The 7,234-nt window shown below is 37.8% G+C and overlaps 1 long non-coding RNA gene across 1 annotated transcript; it reads left to right on the top strand.

Annotated features, from left to right (window-relative positions):
- The first annotated feature begins 2 nt into the window (after positions 1 to 2).
- Positions 3 to 2,144, top strand: LOC109370653. Its single transcript, XR_002120962.1, has 2 exons — positions 3 to 82; positions 836 to 2,144. It is a non-coding gene; the product is annotated as an uncharacterized LOC109370653 (long non-coding RNA).
- The last annotated feature ends 5,090 nt before the right edge of the window (positions 2,145 to 7,234 follow it).

Below are 7,234 nucleotides of genomic sequence, written 5' to 3'. Positions count from 1 at the left end.
CTAAAAAAAGGAAATTTTTAAGATAGTGGCTGACAGGAGAATATAATAAAGAAAGTCTGAGGAATTGTTCAGATAATGTAAGGTAAGTAATAAAGAAGCATTAAGGAAAATTCAGGCGGACTATCAAATACAATCATCCCAAGTGAAATTTATAATTAGCTGTTGAATTTGTATTTTTTAAAAATTCACAGCTGAAACAGTTCATGGTTTCTCACGGGTTCACAGACTGGTAGAGGAAGAAAGTAGTTTCTACCACATTTCAGGTAGACTCTAACTTATCCAAGGTAGAATAATCTATACCAGTTTAAAAATTAAGCATTGATGTCCTGACTCAGCCTACTGCTCTATTCAGAAGAGAGGATCATTCTTTTAAATTGTCAACTGAGACGTTCTATTAAATGTCTGAGCTAGGAACAGTGGGGTCCAAACTCCACAATCAAATACATGTTATTTGACAGCTTTCAGGTTGCAAGGCCATGTAAGCTTTCTGCTATTGAAGGCAACAAGCTGCTTTAGGCTGAATATTTTTATGTTAATTCCAGAAGTCATTTTTCTGTGGTTATGCAAACTATTGCTTTATGGGGTTCTGATGAAGTTTTGATATCAGACTAAAAAAGACCTTCTACATTAATCTTTTACTTTCAATAGGTTTAGTATCTTGTAACGTACATTTTGGAAGATTAAGTACATTTCTATTTCTCCAAATCTGGTCTATTCATTGTAACTTTAATTGTGAAACTATTTAGGTGAGATATAGATCATTCACTTTCGATCATATTGCTGACTCTATCTTTTGATTTAATTACATTGCATTTAAAAACCCATTTATAATTAGATGCTACCTGGCAACATCTTAGAGGACCTGCCTGTGAATAACCACAAAGTCCTTCCAACTTCTTTCTGTGCTGCCTTTCATAAACTCAGATGTGGTCTAGCAGCCAACAGACAGATCACAGCCTGCTGAGCGGATCAGTATTTTCTTGTCGTATTGTTTTTCCCTTGGAAAAGTCATCTCTTTTTCCTAAGCATAAGCTGTTTCTTATAAAATGAATGAAGAAGTTTGTGCAAAACTTTCTGCTAAGGAGAAAAGTTTTGAAGAGCAATCATTGCTGTAGCCCCTCACACAGCAATGCTGACTTCATGTTAAAAGCATCTCTGAATAGAAGGAAATCAATTTAATCTGTGCAGAGCACTGTCAGGATGTGGAATGCCACACAGGCATTCACCTGAACTGTTCAGTCAATGGAGAGAAAGAAAGCACAATTTGATCTGTTCTGGGCATCTTCAGTAGGGTGAGATGAATTGCATCTTAAAAATGGCTCTGTTGAATGGTAAGGCCACTGAGACAAGGTCCAATATAGGCATCTGCACTGTGAACATCCAAAAATCTCTGCAATAATGAGCTAATTGACTGGGTTCACAGGAGAGCCCAATGTGGAAAAGTCTTTCTGCATCACCACTTCAGCCTTTTAGACTGGCAGCTTTATTTAGTCTGGAGATCCTTTTAAGGAAGAGACCAACTTTTTCCTACTTGGAATTAGCATTGCACTTGCAACCAGAAGTCTAATAGGCAAGATGGTAACTTCTGCTAACAACAGAAACTTCATCAAGTGAACATACACTAACATTCGTCACAGAGCTACACCGGCGTGTGTGATGTAAGTGCAGTCAGTATGATTTATCAACATGTACTTGAGCATTTTGTTTTGTTTTGTTTTGTTTTAAATGGAGTTACATGTACTTCTGCCTAAGTGTCAAATGGCCAAGTAACAGAACTAAATCTAGTCCTGTCTGTAGGACAGCAGGCAAAGACTAACATTCTGTCTCCTTTAAAGTCAGCAGTAAATCTGTCTTTGGCCTTGATGGCAACAGCCTTTAAAATAAGGAGTCCAAAACATAACACACATAAGATAAAAAAAGACCCATCACATTATTATTTACCAGGACTTCTCAGATTGTATGTTGAGGCATCATCACTCAGAAAAGAAAACATCTGTATAACAAACAGTATTTCACAACACATATATAAAGTAAACTAAGTATTACTGGTCTCTGTTGCAGGTGAAACATCTTTTCCACTGTCTGGTCTTTTACGCTATTTTTTTCATGCATTTTACCACCTCTTTATGCTAACTGTGGATGAACTAATAATTTCTATTTTAACCAATTTGTCATCCATTCTTCTCCGTGCAGGACTTCCTTCCTTATAAACATTTTGATCAGAAAGAATAGTATTTCCTTCATATTATGCAAAGCTTGGGTTACAAATTACCAACCGGTGCATGTTTGCCCCTTATTTACATAGCTTTTAATGGAATAAAAGCTGTCAAAAAACTTGCTCTCTCTGACCTTTTTTTTCCTTTTTTTTTTCTTATTTTTTTATATTTATATTAATTAAGATTTCATTGATCTGATTTCACTTTTTCCTTATTTCAGCTGTAACTGTTAATCTAGATCAAAATAATGGAGACTGCTGTCTACTGGATACTGAGTCAGTGATGAAAGATAGCAAATCTGCCTACTCAGAGGGGTTCTTTGCTGTCCAGGGGCTAGCCTGTCACTGAAATCACCTACATAACATGGGAAATGATAAAATCGTAGATGGTAGACAAGATGTGACTTGGCGGAGTTGGGAAAACAGCATTACTCGTTTTGTAATTATTAGGAAATACAAACTGGAACAGAAGAAAAACAGAACAGAACAGAAAGAACTGGAGAAAAATTATCATAGATAAAAACTTTGAGAGGGCTATGCTGAAGCTGCAGCCACAGAACCCTGAGCCACTTGTAGCACTGGTTATCTGAGCTCCCATGGGCTTACCAGGGCTATGCTTGACATACAAGGAATACATATTTTCTGTTATGTTCTTTTTGCTTGTGGACCGCAGGTCCTGTCCTGTAGCTGTGTATGCAAGTCACCAGCTGGGAGAGGTTAAGATATTTTAACTAGCTGGTGCAGCTATCAAGTGTTATGATTTAAGTCATAAAGGAAGATTAATGCTGGCAAGCCCTCCTGATATCTGAAGAGCTGTGTCTGGACTACGTGACAGGCAGGAGAAACAAAGTAAACGAGCCAAGAGAGCCCATTTTTTGCTGTTCCAGATAATGATCATCTGATGTGGGATTGGGATCACCTGATGATGAGCAAACCATGGGATCAAAGGATGACTGTGGACTCAGAGGGAGTAGGGAATATCATCTGATGGAAGTTATAAAAAGGTTTCTCTCAGGGACTATTTTCAAACAACAAAACACACTGCTTACAGGATATAGCAGTTCTGGGAGATGAACAAGATGTTAAGGAAAAGCTTAACCCCATTTTGCCCTGTCATGTGATGGGTTCAGGGACAAAACTGTGCTGGGATTCACAAATCAATGTTCATATAATCTTTTTCTGCATTTGGTTTGGGGAGGGAGGAGATACTAGTTGGGATTTTGGGGAATTTTGTTCTGTGGTCAAATATCTGTAGAAAAATATGGAAAGGAACTGTGTTAGGACTTTACATTTTGGGAGTTAGGAGAAAAAAAAAAAGCCAAAGCCACAAAACCAGGATATATGGGTGAGAGGCAGGACCCTGGGCTAAAGTAGGATGCATCAGCAAGGATATTGGTGAAGAGGTGAAGGTAAGGAATGGTCCCTCAGTGGTTTCTATGGGTATTTCTTGGTGTTATCAAAAGAATCTGTGAGTATGTCAGGATTAAAACTCGACTGGTGAATGTGTTACCAAAAGCAGTGTGTTCCAGAAGGACAATCAGGATTTTTGGGCCATCGGGCATCAGGTCTCCTTTTCACAGTAAACAGGTGAACAATCTCTCTCCAGAAGATTGCTTACCTGTTTGGATCAAAGGAAATCCCATCATAAGGGTTCAAATACAGCACTCTGGCCTATATCCAGGAGAGGGCTTTCAAAAAGCAGAGTATAATAGCTGCTATAATTTATGGTTGCATTTACTTAAGCAATTATCTCTTATCTGAGTTTCCTAAAACTTCCTGAAATTGTTCTCTTGTTCTGTGAGGTGCCTTACATTCTTACATCCTGTGATATAATTTGACTCTCTAGGGTCCTTGTTTGCAGACCTTAAAAAAATTAAATCTTCACTCATCCCTGTAATTGGTATGAATGTGTTGCCCTGCTTAACTCAACACACTTGTTTTTCAAGTTAGATTTTTTTATGGTTTTCAATAAGATGTAGACTCTGCAGTAGCCAACATTTAATTTGAGATAGTTTCCTGCCTCTTTTTTCCTCTAAAGATTAGAGCAGTGCCCTAACAAGTCTACGTATTTGATTGTAAGCATCCAAGAAAAGGGAGATAAATTTTGTTTTAGTAAACAGTAACGTGCTCAGACACAGAAGCAAAAGTAGGAACTAAAGAAGTAAATTCATTAGACTACTAAGTTCTAGTTTTCTTAGTCATCGACATGTCTTTATAAGATCAGCTATTTTGCTAAGACGTGAACTTCATCATTGGTCAAAATTACGGTACCACATCCTTACCTCAGGTTATTTTCTAAGTCAGAAACTTACAAGACCCTCTTTTTCCTTATTATGCCTTTCTGAAAGGAAGTATCTGTCTGGTTACTATCTTCCTTCTCCTACAAATTTACTACAACCTCTATCAATTACAAGCAAATACTAAAGAAGTAGAGTTTTGGGGGTAGGGTTTTTTTGTAGGTTTGTTTCTCAGTGTATTTTTGTCATTAACATTCTAGGGTAAAACTGACCTAATATGATACATAAACAGTGAAGGTGATGAAACAACTTCCAGGTGTTTGCATCAAATCTAAGCCTCTTGTTTCTAGCACCTGCTTTTCCCATTTTGTTACTATCTTCTAACAGTTACTTCAGCATAGGCTGTTACCACGTGCTGTTTACTTAATTGTACTGTACAAATGCCTCTGTTTAGGAAAAATTAACAATATTTTGAATATAAAGAATCAGATATGAAAGATTTTGTGTGTACGCACACATGTTAAACAAGCATGTTTGACTTCAAGGCTTCATTTAGCATTACAAGATGACCGCTTTATTCACAGATGACAAAGCTGTAAGATATACAGATGGTCCTAAAAGAGTGCTAACGAATCTTATGTGAACAATCTAAAATAACACAAGGATAAAGGTCTTCCTACAAGATATTTCTTTGCTGTCTGTGAGGAATATGTTGTTTTCAACTTTAATTCCTGAGGTGAATTTCAGGCTGTGGCACCTGTAGGTGAGATATTTACAGATCAGTTAACATAGATGGATGCAGTCAGAGAAGATGAACTGTGAGTCTGTGGTTAAAAATACTGTTATGTTTGGTATTTCAGCTGGCTATGGGTGTGTATGGAAAAACAGGTGATGCAGGCTAAAATGCACCTCTACTGCAGGTTGTTGCATACAATTAGAGGCCTTTATCCTGACTTTTACATAGAATCATAGAATCACAGAATGACCTGGGTTGAAAAGACCACAATGATCATCCAGCTTCAACCCCCTGCTATGTGCAGGGTCACCAGCCACCAGACCAGGCTGCCCAGAGCCACATCCAGCCTGGCCTTGAATGCTTCCAGGGATGGGGCATCCATAACCTCCTCAGGAAACCTGACCCAGTGTGTCACCACCCTCTGTGTGAGACTGTTCCCTTCAGCCTGTGTATCTTATCTAATCTGTCAGATCTCCCTGTAGAGAGTAGGGCCTCTGTCACTGCATTTCAGAAAAAGGATTCCATAACTGGGCAAACACTGGTGCACAAATGTGGGTTTTTTTTTTACCTGTTGCATCCATTTTAGCAATCTCTACTGGCTTCAAAATATGCATGTAATCCTATACTGAATAAACTCTTTTCATATAGCCTGTGCTAATCTTAACACTATGATGTCATCTGAAATCCACAGTATTGGTGAAACATGTTTTAATATTCCAGCTCTTTTGATCATGCCTCGTAAATCAATCCCTCAATCTCTTTAATTATTTTAATTGCTCTTCTTTAAATTTCCCTTGCGTATAATTTTCTAATAGGAAGATTCCCCAAAATATCCCAGGCATGACCTAGTTAAGTAGTAGGCAAAGAGTAGTCATGCCAAAGGAACGGAAGAGAAAAAATCTGTTAGTTTCTTCCTCAGTGATGGGATCCATCACTTGAAGGCATCTGTGGGCTTTCTGATGTTTCTGCTCTGTAAGACCACATATAATTTACTATCTGCTTTCATTCCTACAGGTCAGTACTACAGATTTCTTCCTCTTGCTGAATACTTTCCTGCGGCTATATCAACATTTCCACGGTGAACCTTTTATTTTCCCACCCATATTCCTTTTTTGAATTTCTTCACGCTGTTTTGCCAGCTTTTCCATCTCCACCTAACTTAATGAGCAGCTGTGAAAGCCATTTATATCTAATTATTGTCCTTTACATTGAAGTCTAAGAAAGATTTGATATTGTTCTCTGAAATAATTAATTTAGCCTTTCCAGCTCTTCAGATGAAGTCTAGTGCTGATCCATAAAATTCCCAAGCATATAAAAAAGAATAGGGCAAGATGATTGTTCTGTTTCTTTCTTTCCATAGCAAATTTAATTAAAAAGATAATGCTCCACCCATCTTCCAGTACTAGTCTAGAATGGTCGGCCTTAAGTAGCAAAATTAATGCCAGGAAAAGATATGTTCTATTTTTTCCTCTGTAAAGCTGGTGAAGTTGTTCGTGTGTATATAACGGCATAATTGAGCTAGGTTCCTGGCACGTATGAACAAATACTTGAAGGTATACTTAGGTGACAACATCACCATTACTTTCTTCTGACTATTCCACAATGGAAAGATAATGTAATTGCTTCAGCTAAACAAAAGGCATTGGTTATTTCCTTGTCGCACTGAAGTCTAAGATAGTAAGCTTCTGTATGTAATAACTGAAATGACTGCCATTGCTGCAAACAAAGATGAGAGACATCTGAGATCATAAAATACGGGAATTTCCCTGGCTGTCCTGTGGCAACTTTATACCTGGAAAAAAAAAAAAAATAGACCAGAGATGGCAGCAAGGAAGCAACGATTATTATTATTATTATTTTTCTTTTTTCCTCTGAGGGCACAGCACTGAGAAAAAGCAAAATTCTTGATGAAACAGCGACGTGCACACCCAATTCCTTGCATTTGGGGAATCAGGACTGTGCAGTCCCCTGTAACATGCAGGACTGGATCAAATACGTTTAACAGGAATCTGCAGAACCCCTTACTTTGGCTAACTAGTTTTTTTT

Source organism: Meleagris gallopavo, chromosome 1, assembly GCF_000146605.3.
Source record: "Meleagris gallopavo isolate NT-WF06-2002-E0010 breed Aviagen turkey brand Nicholas breeding stock chromosome 1, Turkey_5.1, whole genome shotgun sequence".
Classification (NCBI taxonomy): domain Eukaryota; kingdom Metazoa; phylum Chordata; class Aves; order Galliformes; family Phasianidae; genus Meleagris; species Meleagris gallopavo.
This window is presented reverse-complemented; position numbering and strand designations above follow the sequence as displayed.